At 45.1% G+C, this 15492-nt stretch overlaps 1 pseudogene; it reads right to left on the bottom strand.

Annotated features, from left to right (window-relative positions):
• Positions 1 to 3622: 3622 nt before the first annotated feature.
• LOC123629830 overlaps positions 3623 to 15492 on the bottom strand; it is a 33606-nt pseudogene continuing 21736 nt past the window's right edge.

The raw sequence follows: 15492 nt of genomic DNA, 5'->3' as shown, positions 1-15492 counted from the left end.
CTAGCAGCCACAGACACTGGCAATTGCTTCATTCATATAGTTCAGGAGGCACTGCCTATTAATGTAAATGATTGTCTAAAATGAACTATTGGAGAAATAAAATCTTCACCTCTAAGTTGCCACATGCTAGCTAAATCGCCAATCAATTCAGATGCTTCATTCAAATATCTGTATTTATTATCTGGATAATTTCAAAATGTTAGCATGGTTGGATTTTTAAAATTGATTTTGTGGAGTGTTAATTCCAGCTACACTATCTCTAAAAGCAGATTGAAGGCCTACAGTGTAAACTTCCGGACACTTTGAATAAAATATACCTGAAGTCACAGTTCTTGTCACTATTGCCCTGCTTTTCATGAACTTAAAACCCGAACCTTCTATAAATGGCTGTGAACTATATCTAGAATTGATTTTTTACCAAAAGACCAAAATGGTTGATTGCATCATGATTTATTTTGTTCAGAATTAAAATGGTTGAGCTCTGAGTGGGTCTTTTAAGACGTGCAGATCTGGTTTCCAGGCATGAGGGTGTCTGGACTGAGCCAGGACATCTGTGGGTCTCTTTTACCCATCACATTGCTGGACAGTGACTGCACCAACACCAAGCAGACAGACCGACCACCAGGGCAGGCTAAGACTGAACAGAATCTTCCTCTTTTGCACACATCGAAGCCAATTCTAGGGCTTTCCAAAGTTTTTCCTGGATTGAGGCATATGAAATAGCGCCCCATCAGAGATTTCCACGTATCTTTGGGGTGACAAAATGCCACTTTGAAATTATAAAACATCCCAGTGAAAGAATATCTTCTATCTAGCCTTCAAAAGTTAATCATCGTTGTTCTTTCCCTGGCATGAGCAGTCTTAGCAAATGTCTTTGTCACCATTTAAGTACTTCTTCATAGACACAAAATAATTCAGACATGAATGATCCTGAACCTCTTCTCTAATGATTTTTCTCCATAGTAGAAGTTATAACATAGATCTAAAGGTAAATCTGGCAGAACAGACCTTTTGAGAATGAAATGTGAAACGGGTTGACAAACCTGGAACGGTGGTGTGATCTATGTAAGTGATTGAAACAGAACTTCACAGCTATTAGAGGAAAGAGTAGGAGCCAAGTGTCGATGTGTCATGATGGGATGAAGAAAGCAGCTTGATTAAAACGCAGTGTCTTTAAAAGCCTGGTGGCTGCCACGCGCGGCTGTCTGGAAACAGCGCTGACGGCCGGCGTCTGCTGCGCTCCCGCTGGGTGTTGGACGCCACGCACACTCTAGGTGCTTTACTGTCTCTCATTCATTCCCACGACGTGCGCTGCAGAAATCGCCAGATCCACGTCAGAGAGGAAGAGGCTGAAGGCAGAGGAGTTACATCGCTTGCCCCAAATTCACACAGCAAACAGAAGGCAGAAACGGCATTTGCCGTCTGACTTCAAACTCCGGACTTGTTCTATTTCACCAGCAAAACTAATTTTTAAGCCTTAAATGAAATGCTGATACCTAAATCAGGCGAAAAAATGCTTCATGGAAAGCAGTTTGAAAGCACTGAATTACTCCATGCAGAAAAGGCTGTACTGGTCATCATCATTATTATTATTATTACTGACAAAAGCCAAAAGGTGGAAACGACCCAAGGTTCCATCAATGGACAAAGTGTATAAATATAATCATATAATGAGATATTATTATTCAACCTTAGAAACGAGCGAGGTTCTTTTTTTTTCTGCTTTATTTCTGAAATCATTTCTTATCTGCTTACATACCAGACTGAGGTCAGTAAAGGCTCACTCACCAGTGTACACAGGAACGGTACGTAGGGCTGGAACCAGGACATGGAGCTGCTGCAGGGTCCGTGGTCAGGGACCCAAGGCTGGTGGGCCTGTTACAAGGGACGTGGGCAGACGGGGCTCCTCCCGGTCCCTTGCCAGTGGGGGTTGGGTGCAGGACCACGGCCAGAGGAGAAGGAGCCAAGTTCACTGGGATGAAGCCACTTTCTGTCCTTGGCCAGGACCGTGTCTGGAACGCCTGTCACTGTGGTGTGGGACGACCTCCTCAAAATGGCGCTCCTTGGTCTTGGGCTTCATGGGAGTTCCGCGGCCTCCCTCCTGGATCCCAAAGCTCCCACAAAAGCACTTGTGTCTGTGTACGGCTGCCGGATCATTGTTTGTGTCGGGGACACAAAACAGAAACCTCCTGTTCCCCCATCTTGCTGACCAAGAGTGAAGTTCTGACATGTGCTACAACAAGGGTGAACATGAACAACATTACGTTAAGTGAAATAAGCCAGACACACAAGGATATTGGGCAAATGCGTAGATACTGGAACTAGAAGGCTAGAAGTTGCGGGGGTGAGGGTGGGGGGCGGAAATTGGGGAGTTATTGTTTAGTGAGTACAATGTTTCTGTTTTGGATAATGAAAAATTCTGGGAATAATGATGACGGTTACACACCATTGTGGATGTAATTAATGACACTGAATTGTACACCTAAAATGGTTAAAATCATAAATTTTATGTTATGTATATTTTACTACAACAATAATAAAAAAAAATGCTTTGCTGAAGATGAGAGAGATTGAAGGAACAATTCAAAGATTTTTGGATAAAATCAGGAACAGTGAAGTGAAGCGAACTGTGGGCTTGCATGTCCAGAAAAGTAAGAGGACAGATGCTGGACAGCTCTGTCATGGGGCTGGGATCCAGCGATTCAGACAAGTCTGGGTGCAGATAACCAAGGTAGAAGGGGGCGGCAAACAGTGCATCTGCCTACCTGGGAAAGAACGTCTGCAAGTTAATCCTGATTAGTGGCTGAACCTGTTCCCGACTCTACTCAAGAACAGGAGACCCGTTACTTTGCTTCCCCGTATGTAAGGGTTGAACTGAGTTTCCAGTACGTCCAAGTCAGATGTGGAGGCCCTAACCCCCAGCACCTCAGAATGTGACTGCATTTGGTGAGAAGGCCTTTCAGGAGGTGACTAAATGAGACTGTCAGGGTGGCCTCATCCAGCTGACTGGTGAGAGGAGGAAATTCGGACAGATACCAGGGATGAGCACAGAGGAGAGACCAGGTGGAGACACAGTGAGAATGCAGCCACCAGCAAGTCCAGGAGAAAGTTGCTAGAAGAACCCAAATCTGTTGATACCTTAATACCAGACTTGTGGTGCCCAGAACTGTGAGAAAACTGATTTCTGTTCTCTAAGCCACTCAGTCTCAGGTTATTCTGTTACGGCCGTCTTAGAACACTGAAACGCCATGTGAAACTAGTTTCTTCAGATACTCCTGTTCTACGGTAAAGCAGTTTTATAGATTTAACATCTAACCCTTCATATGCTGTGCTGAAGGAGGACACCAGTGGGGAAGTGGAAGGGGAAAACCCTGATAAAAATGTCCTTTGAGGTAACGTGAGCAGCAGGTGCCTAGAAAGGAAGACGTGGACCAACATTTCCCATCACGATAAATTCCCTTTCCAGGAGCGTCACCCACAGAAGTCACCTTCTCAGCCTCCTGTCCTCCTGCCGGTGACTGGATCAGCATCTCGAGGGTCCGGTTAGGTCCAGCCCCCGACCTCATTTACACGTAGGCCTAGAAACGGACACAAACACTGCCCTGGACAAATCACAAGTGGCTTAAATATTTTAATAAACAAATTTTATTACTAAACTGTGAGTATGCACAACAACTAAACAAGAGGAAATGGCACATTTGAGGCATAATGACAAAATAGTTTCTTCTTAGCATGGGTTCTTGAATTGATTGGAATCCCATGGTCTTTGGGCAGGTACAGACGCCAGGCCCAGTGATGACTTTATCGTTTGCTGTTTGCTGTGTCTTCTGCCCACGTGAACTGGGTCTCCAGCGTGGCCCAAGCATTGTGCTGGGGGCGACAGGGGTGCAGCTTGGGCACCACCATCTCTGTGCTCGTGGAGAGCCAGGGCAGGGCACGGAGAGAGCTTCTCGCAGAGCACCGCGGCCCAGCGCACGGCGGCAGGGAGCACCGTGCAAGCACGGAGAGGACAGAGCCGAGCAAGCGGGAGGCTGGGGAAGGGGCTGTCTCAAGGAGAGGGTGCTTGAGCTTCATTGTGAAGGAGAAATTCATTTATTCATTCAACAAACAAGCATTTACTGCAGACCTACTGTGTGCCAAGTGCTTTTCTGGTGTACATCAGAATCATCTGGAGGGTTTGATTAAACACAGATTGCTGCTTGCTGAGCCAGGAACTCTGCAGTGGGGACTGAGAGCTTGTGTTTCCAGCATGTCTCTAGGTGACGGTGCCACCGGTCCAAGAATTGTGCTTGGAGAACGGCTGCTCTAGACACAGCAGTGGGAAAGGGGGCAGAGACAGCAGCGCCGCAGATCAGACTGTGCAGTTCTGCACAAAGCAAAGGCACCGGGACAGGCAGTGGGGTGGGAATGGAATCCAGCCCAGGCTGGACCTGCCAAGCCCTGAGGGCAACACCCACCTAACGGAAGGGCCACCTGTCTGTGTTTTGTCCAACCAAGGGGTCCTGTAAAATTGTCTGCCTCTGGGTGTGTCTTTTTATCATTGATGTCCCTAGAGAGACCACTGTTTTGTAATCTGCACAAAGGCATGGGGTATGCTGGAGGCTGCAAGAGACATGGAAACAGGGTTGCCATGGAATCGGAGATGGCGCAAGATGTCCAGAATGAGCAGGTGATGGTAAAGACACGAGGACTCCGCGTGGCCAACCGGGATGACTGTCTGTCGTCTCTTGCGCTCAGGAACCTTCATTCTTCTCTGCAGAGAGATTGTGTGTTAAGCTATTTCACTCACAAGGGAGGGGACTGTCCTTAGCTCACCCTGCCACCATGGCCAGCTCCTCAGCTCACCTGTTCATAAGCCAGGGGATGCTGTCCCATACTAAGTAGACAGTGGAAAAAGGCAAAGATAAAAGACTCAAAGTCCAGGTTAAAGGAAATAACGGTATGGGTAGAAGTTCATGAGTAAATACACAGAGAAGACCACACAGGGACAAGAAGCCTGGTGAAGATGACAAAAGCCATGCGTGCTCGAGATGCGCGCTGGGAGAGTCATGGAAAAAGACTAAAGGAAATTACCAGTGTGCCAAGTCAATACGCAGCAACAGAAAACAGTATTTGCGTGGCTGTATTTAGAGCTGATCTGAGAAGACAAAAAAGAAATTTGCTCAAGAAGAAAGCTGATTAGGAGAAGGTCACGGAGTTTTCAGGCAAGATGACAACGTTCTGAACCCAAGATTTAGCTTCACTAATGAAGAAAGGGAAGATCCTACAGATGAAGAGACTTATTTTGAAAATTTTTAGAACAGGCATAGCCTGAGGGTTATTTCCTGGGCACGATACTTTCTGCACAAATCTGCGGTGTTTCTGCTGCCGTCCTGCCCTGTGACTGCTCCCCCACCCCTTTCCAACTGGCTTCCTGTTTAAAAGACTATGATTAATGTGTTAAAATGGATTTGGGTGAGAACAAGAAAATATTGAAATTTCAGCATGTCTGTCGTAAAGGCCAGGGGCTTAAAAGGTTATTTAAGGTCTTCTGTATCTTATTGATCAGATTTTTAAGTTGTGATTACAACATCGCACAGCAAGGGGGAGATGGTTCAGTGAGTGCTACCTGCTCTGTCAGACTTTCAGCAGCACAAGAGAACTGCCACTCTGTGTCACCCAATTCACAGCAGGTAAAGTCTGCTCTTCTGCTAAGTGGCTCTCGGTGTGCAATAAAGCCCCAGGAGGGATTGTTAAACCCGGCTGGTGGCCCCCACTCCTCCAGTTTCTGGTTCAAATCTCGTAGTGTGGCCTGAGAGTGTGCATTTCTAGCAAGTTCCTGGCTGATGTTGATGTTCCTGGCCTGGGTACTGCAATTTGAGAACCACTGTTTCTAAAGATGAATAATGTCCTTTCTTAGAATGAGGAAATCAGTGTCTAAATGGAAAAAGTCACAGATTTTGGACAGTTCACCGAGCGCTGTGCCAAGGCTGCCGAGGTACGAGCAACACTTGAGCGGCTGTGTGCACGTCTCACTCTGCTCTGAGAGATGTCACCAGCTCTGCCCAGACCACTTGCCAAAGATTCCACACGCAAATGACAGGTGAAATACAGCAGCGTTTCAGAAATTCTACCTCTGTGGAGAGAGTTGATCGCAATGTGAGGCAAGGCTGTTTGGGTCATGCCAAATAAATGAAGGATGTGGAAAAAAAAATAGAATGTTTGTTTTAAATTTTCTATTAAATGATTTAAAAAATTCTCTAAAGGTAAATTTCAGGGCAGATATTTGCTCCAATCATGAATCAGAATAAAATTTGTGCTGCAAATATTTTTTACCATGCCGCTCTGTATTTGAAGAATGCCACCAGTTGGAAACAAGGACAAAGAGAATAGTAGAACGGATGTCCTGGTGATGTCCACAAGCAGGTCTGGGAACCTGTAACGAATCTTTCTCAAATAAAAGGCACCACTGGGATTCAGAAAGCCTCCCCTCACCCATGCATTATTTAAGCAATTGTTTAAGCACTTCTAGATAAAGTGGCTTATTTAGCCCCTGAAAAATCACTCAAGTAACTGGAAACAGAAGCAGCTCTTGTACTCTGCCCTTTCTTCTCTGAGCACTGAACACCTCTCTTCCGTGAATAGTCTTCACCCAACGACATGATCGTCGAGGCAGAGCTCCAGTGGAATAAGCTCAAACTGGTGAAGTTTTCGATATTCATCCGTGAGCGACCAGGCCTGTCATTAGTCTGGATTATCCGTATGGGCCGGTATGTGAACACGTAACCCTCAGTCTGCAAGCTGACTCGGGAGAGCAGGGGGTGGTGGGGTCGGATTTCCAATGGGGTGAGTTTAACACCACGCTGTTGTTCTGAAAAACAGCACTGTTGGTTCTGAAGACGAGAAGTGCAGGCGCTGAATAGGCGTCACAGGAAGGCGTCAGGCTCCTATTAGGGATGCTGTCGGAAGTGGCTGCTGGGGGGGGTGGAGCTCAGTTCCTTTACGAGGAAGGTGGGGACCACTGAGTGAGCGCTGAGCTCCTCTCATTAAAAAGGACTTAAGTGGAGACTCCTGGCTGCGAAGGGGAAGCCAGCCAGGGTGAAGGAAGAGGCTTCTGCTAACAAGCCTGGCATGGGGCTTACGCAGAACACCAGCACCATCCACCTCCTTTGTGTTTCCGCACGGACTGCCGTGTGGGAGAGGAGGCCCCGGCGCAGGGTAGCGGGGACATCCCTTTTGAGGAAGCCCTAGACAAGGAGCCAGATGGTAAAATAAAGACGAGCTGACATCAGCGTCATGTAGCCTCGCCCTTCAGTTATGGCTCTGTCATGCCAGGGAAAGCCATCTGTCCCCTTCTAGTCATACGCTGTGCTTTTGTGGCATGGTTATTATCTTGACTGTGCCCATGTAAGTGCGAAAGGCTGAGACTAACGCAGAGCATTAGCCGTGTACACAGAGGAACCGCCGTGAGCCCTCTCCCCAGGCTGCCAGCTGCCAGTGGTGCCATTCTGCACCCTGCCCATGGGTGGAACCAGGTAAGCACAGACCCCAGACGGACCCATCAGGAGAGACTCGCTCTTGTCCACTTTGGTCACGTCGCGTCAGCACCCAATTTGAGCTCAGCACCTTTTTGTCCTTGCTGCTTGTACGTGGGGCTTTCCAAACATGGAGGGTCACCTGGTCCCTGTATTTGTCCCCTACTGGTTGGCCTTCGGGAAGTGTGCTCATCGCACACGAGCCCAAGGCAAACAGCATGTTCAGAACATACAGTCATTATTGCAGGACTGTTCTCATGAGGAAAGCTTAAGAAAATCACACATAGATGTGACTCTCCCTTCTAGAACCAATGACATCTTGAAAGTGCTGTGGAACCAATGGGACAGGACCTGGAGAGGAAGCTGCAGGACAAGGGTCCTGGGGGCAGAAGGGACACAAGCGGTGGTAGGATTTGCAAAGCCGACCGTTGTCACGTCATGATGTTGCTGCTCTGAAGAGGTTTCCAAACAGACTTATTCACTGCATCAAAGCAAGACAGCTGACTTTTAAAAATCTCTATCATCAACACTAACACTGGCTTTCTGACTCTCCAAACAAGAATTCTTGCCGTGTGTTTGTCGTTTGTAAAGTAGTTTTTCTTCTTACCCTCCATTGGTGCCAGCACGTCAGTGATCTGAAGCCAGGTCATTTACGAGGCCCTAGTGGTTTGGTCTTGGTCTTGCTGGATTGTGTCCAACCACCCAAAAGGTTTCCCCTCTGCTTTCATTTGAACTGTGTTTCAACAAAAAACTTATTGTCAAGATTACTTATGTAAATTGTTAAACAGCCTTCAACCTTTTCTTGGTCAATCTTAGGAATTTTATGCATGATTTTATTTTGTGAAAGAAATAAACGGAGTTGTAGCCGTCATGACGTCATTCACTGCCCGGGTGGACGGCTTCTAAGGACTCAGCTGTCATTGCTCATAACGCTCTAGACAGGCCCAAGCACCTGGAAAGGGAAGACCACCGCCGTCACTGCCAGGACCACCAGAACACTGCTGGGGAATGGAGAGGTTTCCGGGTACCAAACTAAAAATAAACAAGGTCTTCCAATGAGAAGATTCGGAAAGAATGAAAACAAATAATTAAAAAACAAAAACCCCAAAAACCAAGTCTTTACAAAACCTATTGCAAGCGAAATTCCTGTAGTGGGACGTATATGGCTTCTGTTTTCATACTTCAAAATCTCACTTAAAGCATGGAGATCTTAACTATTCATTTTTTTTTTATTTGAGACAGAGTCTCACTCTGTCACCCGGGCTAGAGTGCCATGGCATGAGCCTCGCTCACAGCAACCTCAAACTCCTGGGCTCAAGCGATCCTCCTGCCTCAGCCTCCCGAGTAGCTGGGACTACAGGCATGTGCCACCATGCCCGGCTAATTTTTTCTATATATATTTTAGTTGGCCAGATGATTTCTTTCTATTTTTAGTAGAGACGGGGGTCTCGCTCTTGCTCAGGCCGGTCTCGAACTCCTGACCTCGAGCGATCCTCCTGCCTCGGCCTCCCAGAGTGCCAGGATTACAGGCGTGAGCCACCGCGCTAGGCCTTAACTATTCATTTTTAAAGCATTTCTGAAGACACCCTTAAAGAGTTCTGGAAGGAGCGTTACAGCCACCCTGGGAAACCAGTGCAGCCACTGATGCCTGGCCCTGCGTCACCTGGGCCGATGCCACACTGTGCCGAAACACGGCTATTACCTGCAGCTGCTGTTTTTTGCATGCCTTTACTATGTGCCCAATGATTTACATACATTATTAATCTTACGAAAACTCTGTGAAAAAAAGGAAAGAAAAGGTGAAGTAAAATTGCTTAAGATTGTCCAAATATTAAGAGGAAGAACTGAAATCAAACTGGAGTCTGTTCAATTCCAATTCCCACGTGTTTTCTACAACTCTTCACAGTATTTCTTTTTCTTTAAGAAGAGAGAATTGTTTTAACATAGAATATAGTTGTGAATAAGCTTTTTATTTTAAAGGGTCAAATAGGTGCATGATCTATCATAATAGCAAGTTTGGTTTTCCAAACTCCAGTAAAATAACGATGCCTGTCCATGAGATGCGTCCATTCCCCACTGATTTCACTACATCTCACATAGCCTCTCTTCACAGCATTCAGCCACAGAACTTAACTTTTTCTAGATTCCTCGTGGAAGTATTCCTATTTTAAATAAAATCACTTTATGCACTGTCTACATTTATGAAGCTAGTTTTATACTAAAACACACTAATTAGTTTATGAATGTTGGACTAAGGAATTTTCACATCCTGGCAAAGGATTTTAAGTGGTGGCACCTATTGCAACGTATGATATTGTGGTCTAACATCATTAGAAACACATTCCTGACATTTAGAAAAGGAAGAGAGTGTTCTGTCAAGTTTTAAAACTACTGAATGTGTATTACTGAAGGAATACAGTGTGTTTGGAGTTTGCATGGCACATTTTTTGCTGTCTCAATTTACTCAATATTCAGATACGAAAACAAATATAGGTCATGACTTAGACTGCAAAATTGGCCCTCAGTTTTTCATCTCTGATGGAGACCTTCCAAGAGAGTCTATGTTCCAAGCACATTTATTATTGTCTTGCCATTTAGGGTTCCCAGTGTGCAACTTTTAGAAATGCTGGGTCCAGCTCACCACCTTGTGTGAGATGAGGAAATGATGTTTGAGCTGTGGGTCTGGGCACAGAGACAGGTGTGGGGAAGCTAGAATTTCAAACTTTTGGATTGTCATTTGTATAGTATATTTCAAAATAGCTAGAAGGGGAGAATTTTAGGTTTCCCAACACAGAGAGAAAGACAAGTGTTGGAGGTGATGGATATTCCCATCACCGTGATTTGATAATTACACATTGTATACAGGCATCATAATACCACATGGACCCCCAAAATGCGTACAGCTATCATGTACCAGTAAAAAAAAAAGAAGAAAATGTTAAATTTAGGGAACCACAAACATGTGATCAAAAGAATTTTGGGAATGTGAGAAGTTCCATGACCCTGAAAATTGACGGCAATGCTAGAATAAAAATCTCCCATCTGAGAAATCTTTGCAAATTCTCAAACAACTGTGAATGACATCAAGTAGTACAACGGCAAGCAACTTGCAAACCTGATCATGTCTTTTGCTGGAAGTTTTAAAATTCAATTCTACTTGGCGGTGTTTTTGATGGGGAATATGCCTTTAATTTCATTATGTATTACAACAGGTAAATGTACGATGTTAGCTTTGTAACACAGCCAACACTCTGAAATACATCCATTCCGTATAAAGGACACTAAAATTTAGGCCAAAGTTTCAAGTTTGAAATAAGACCTTACACGAGGCTATTTATTATTTGAGCTGTAGATCTCATGACTTTTTTCTCATACATGCCTCTTGTGTTCCACTTTGTCTTTTCAGAAAGCACAGGGACTAAGATGCAGCCTAGCAATAGGCAAACCATTTCAAAAATGCCAAATGATTGCTCAAAATGAAATCACAGACTGAGGCTGACAAGAATAAGCATGGAATACATGTGTATTACTATGGCGAACAACCCAAGCTGACTGAAAATGGGCGGATTAGCTGCTCCCAGACTGCTGGAGAGACAGGCTTCCGACTTTTCCTCTCAGCAGCTGGGTCAACATGGAAACTTCACTACCACACAGACGTAGGGAGGCTGCAGGGTTCGTCAATTGAGCACATCAAGGACACTATTAAGTATCCGGCGTCATCCTTGTGTCCTGCCTGCCTTGCCTTGGTGAGGCCCTGTCATGTTTGCAAAATGACTCTATCTCCAGACCTTACACAGCCTCACACACGGATGTCCAGAGACAAAATAAATAAACAAAAGGGCTTTCTCTCTCATGCCTCTTTTTAAGAGCTTAGAATCTTTCCCTCAAGGACACCTCATCCGCATTGATGTCCACGCACGTCTTGTAACTTAGAATCAATCGGGTCAGGTGCTTCTTCCCAGCCCAATCCCACACTGGGAAGGAACAGCTGTGCTGCCTTGTGATCGGCTGGGGGTAGCCACTGGGACAAGACTCATCTTCCCTGAGACCTACACCAAATACGGGTTCTAGAGTGAGGAAAGGGGCTCTCAGGAAGAAAACCAAGTGTCTGCTACACAGTGCTGCACCAAACAACAGAAATTAATATCCCCAAAGACCAATGAAGGAAATTTTAGCATGGAAGCTACCTGCTAAAATAGAATGGATGAAAGAGGGACACCTGGCAGGGGATGAAGGAAGGAAGAGCATCGGGAGGGAGGATGCTTCTGTCTCTCCCTTCTGGATCTGGAAGTTTCCTTTCTGACTCCAGATCACCCACAGCAAAGGCCGCTTAGCATATAGTTAGTGTCATGACTTGAATTCTGTCTCCTCAGAAGACATATTTATGGGCTGGGTGAGGTAGCTCACACCTGTAATCCTAGCACTCTGGGAGGCTGAGGTGGGTGGATCGTTTGAGCTCAGGAGTTCGAGACCAGCCTGAGCAAGAGCGAGACCCCGTCTCTACTAAAAATAGAAACAAATTATCTGGCCAACTAAAAATATATATAGAAAAAATTAGCCGGGCATGGTGGCGCATGCCTGTAGTCCCAGCTATTCGGGAGGCTGAGGCAGGAGGATCGCTTGAGCCCAGGAGTTTGAGGTTGCTGTGAGCTAGGCTGATGCCACGGCACTCACTCTAGCCTGGGCAACAGAGTGAGACTCTGTCTCTAAAAAAAAAAAAAAAAAGATATATTTATGTCCTCAACCCTGGAACTTGTGAATATGACCTTTCTTTGAAATATGACTGCAACGTAATCCTGTAATTGGGTTAAAAAGTGGTCACGTTGGATTAGGGTGGACTGTTGTACGACACTAACTGGAAGAGGAAATGGGGACGCAGACACAGAGGGAAGCTGGCCTGGGAGGAAGGAGGCGCAGCTCAGAGGGGCTGCCTGAAGCTGTGAGAGGCCAGGAAAGACCCTCCCTTGGGGGTCCAGAGGGAGGCCGACCCAGCCCACGCCTTGACTTCGGACTTCTGGCCTCCAAAGCTGTGAAGAAAAAGTTTCTGCTGTTTTAAGCCACCCGGTTTGTGGTACTTTGCTACGGCAGTCCTAGGAAATGAATTCAGTCAGGATTCGGTTAATTAGTGATTATTAGACATTAGTATAGGCCAGCTATAATATTTAGGCTTTGATCTTCTATATTGTAAAGAAAGAACTATGTTTGCTCACAGCACAATCTCACAAGCCTACATTTCATGCCTTTCCAACCATGCAAGAATCGAGCTCGAGCTCATTAGACCAAGTTCAACTCTGCACCACATGAAAAATTTGGAATGGACAGAAGTGGCTGGCATGCAATGCAGTCAGAAAACTTAGCCTGCGGACATTTCAGAAAGGAGGAAACAAACAACATGTTTTCAAGGTTATACTAACTCTACTATGCCATCATTGTTCTGGAGGCATAGAAATCATTTTGCATCTTATTCTGATAACAGATGAGACAAGATCAAAATGTTCTTTTGTAAATGCTTCTAAACAGAAACTGTAACCCATTAACATCTGTGGACTTCCATGTATGAAAAACATCATTATTTAATGCCATGAAGATAGAAAGCCAAGTCTCAAATGACTTGAAAACCTTCACTTAAAATCTTCAGTTTTTGAAAGAAAAGTTGATTTTCAATGTGTCTCCAGAGCATTCTACAATAACCACCGACAGTAATGGAGCAAGGCGAAAATCCGCTGACGGGAAGACTGGGGTGGCACTCAGCACCTACAGCCCCTGGCCGGGGGGCCTTCACTGGTCCCCATGCTTTAGGGGATCCGCTCTGGCCCCCCCAGCCACATCCCCCCTCACAGCGAGACTATCCGTCCCTCCAGAACAAGCTCCTGGCACCCAAACGCAGACCCCCAAAGTCACTGCCCAAGTGACCTTGGGCCCACTCCCAGGATGCAGGCTGTCCTCTTCGCAGGCCTGAAGGCTGACTAAGGGGTGCTATGTGTAGGGTAGTGGGGGGCAAGTGGACAGAGTTGGGATGTGCCAGCTGGGCTGTCCCCATGTCCACGCTCAAGGGTCCTCACAGTCGGAAAGTGGTGGGTCCCAGGCGGCCAACACTCAGGGCTCCCTGTGCCACCATGTGCCGGCCCTGGGTGGTTTTGAATCTGAGCTTTCTAAGTTGTACTCGGGTAGGACGAAGATAGACTATGTGAGTTTCTGAGATTGATTCATTAATTCGCGTAACTCCATATATATAAAAATACTACATAACACACAGTTCCCCATTTATTCTTGTGCGAGGCCTCAGAAATGTCAGAGGAGAATCCAGTGGTATTATTGAAATGTAATCACCTGCCATGCCTTTTATTAATCGAATGAAGCTACTTCTCTGTAAACATTTAATAGAGCTACTACTTCAGGTTGAGCTGTCGTAAGACGAAGATACTAGGATCAAAATATAATGTGATACATTTATTGTGGGTCAGAAAAGTAATTTTTCAGGAGTTGCAGGAAATTAGTCAAAACAGAACTGGATGATCTATAACGCACAATATACTGGTCAATATTAAATATCCTCATTTCTAAAAGGTTCATTTCTTATAAATATGAGTAAAATATAAGCATTTACTAAAGGAATAAAATAGGAATTTTAAGAAATAATTTTTGCTTATAGATTATCAGAGATATAGTTTTATTTTTCTACTCATTTTTCTTTCCATCGCTTGAACTTTCATATTTTCAGCCCAAAATATGGCATATTGACTAGTATATTCCTGAATATATCAGTCATATAGTAAAACAATGTCTTCCATCATAACAAAAATGTCTGCACAATCAAAAGATTTTTAAACCTATAATTCCCTAATGATCAAGACCACAAAATTATTGTATAATTCTGAGCAATTTAGTTAAACCTACAGACCTGTGAACTAAAATAAAATCTTAAGGCTCACCCCCCATGGGATGACTGAATGGACCCCCTCTTGGCCAAGGGAATATCCTAAAACTAAACTGTCTGCCAGGAGGAGGGGGGTCAGACAGGCCTTATCACGCCCCCTCCCTTTTTGGGGACATCTTTGTAACCCACTAACAGGCCTAAGGGGATGCAAGACAGACCTGCAGGTCCTCAGTTTACACAACAAATGTAAGTCCTGTGGCTTCTCTCTGATTAACACCTCCTTATCTTAAAACACTCCAAGCCTTTAGACAAAGCTTCATGTCTTTAGCCAATTACAAGTCAAAGAATTTTTAAACCCACCTGTAAGCCCCACCCCTTCCAATGTAGCCTCCCACGTATTGATTTATAACTTTACCTGTAACCCCTGTCTCCCTGAAATGTGTAAAACCAAACTGTAACCCAGCCACAGCGAGTCCACTTGCTCAAGGCTTCTTGGCTTTGAGCTTCAAATTTGGCTCAGAATAAATCTCTTTAAAATTATTTTACAGAGTTTGGCTTTTTTTCTACGACAACCAAAAAGAGCTTTCCAATTAAATGAACCAAAAAACAAGAATCACTACTGACATTATATGCTGGCACGTGAATCATTTGTGACAAGGGTGATTTCAGAGCTCTTGCCGAGTCAGGTGACCTGGCTTCAGCTGTGACATACACCACTGGCTGTGGAGCCAGAAGGAGCCATGGCAAACCCACACAGGCAGATTTCCGAGCCGAGAATTCCTTTCGTGGCCCCCCAGCCATGGTCAGCCCTCTCCCTGGTGCAGACAAGCCTCTGCGAGCTGCCGAGCTGTGCTGGCGTGGAGAAGGACACATCTGTTTCAAAAAAAGAAAGAAAGAAAGAAAGAAAACGTATCCACTCTGGAAACAGATGTGTTTTGGATATCTGCAGAAGTATAAACACTTGTGTAAAACTGACCATAGCCCATACATAAAACAAAGCAACTTACCATCGACACATACTTTTTTAAAAACCCTCACACTGGAGGCAATGAGGAGGCCAGGAAAAAAAATGCAAGTTTAATATATGTTTTCTATTTTCTT

This window comes from Lemur catta, unplaced genomic scaffold, assembly GCF_020740605.2.
Source record: "Lemur catta isolate mLemCat1 unplaced genomic scaffold, mLemCat1.pri scaffold_53_ctg1, whole genome shotgun sequence".
NCBI classification, from domain to species: domain Eukaryota; kingdom Metazoa; phylum Chordata; class Mammalia; order Primates; family Lemuridae; genus Lemur; species Lemur catta.
This window is presented reverse-complemented; position numbering and strand designations above follow the sequence as displayed.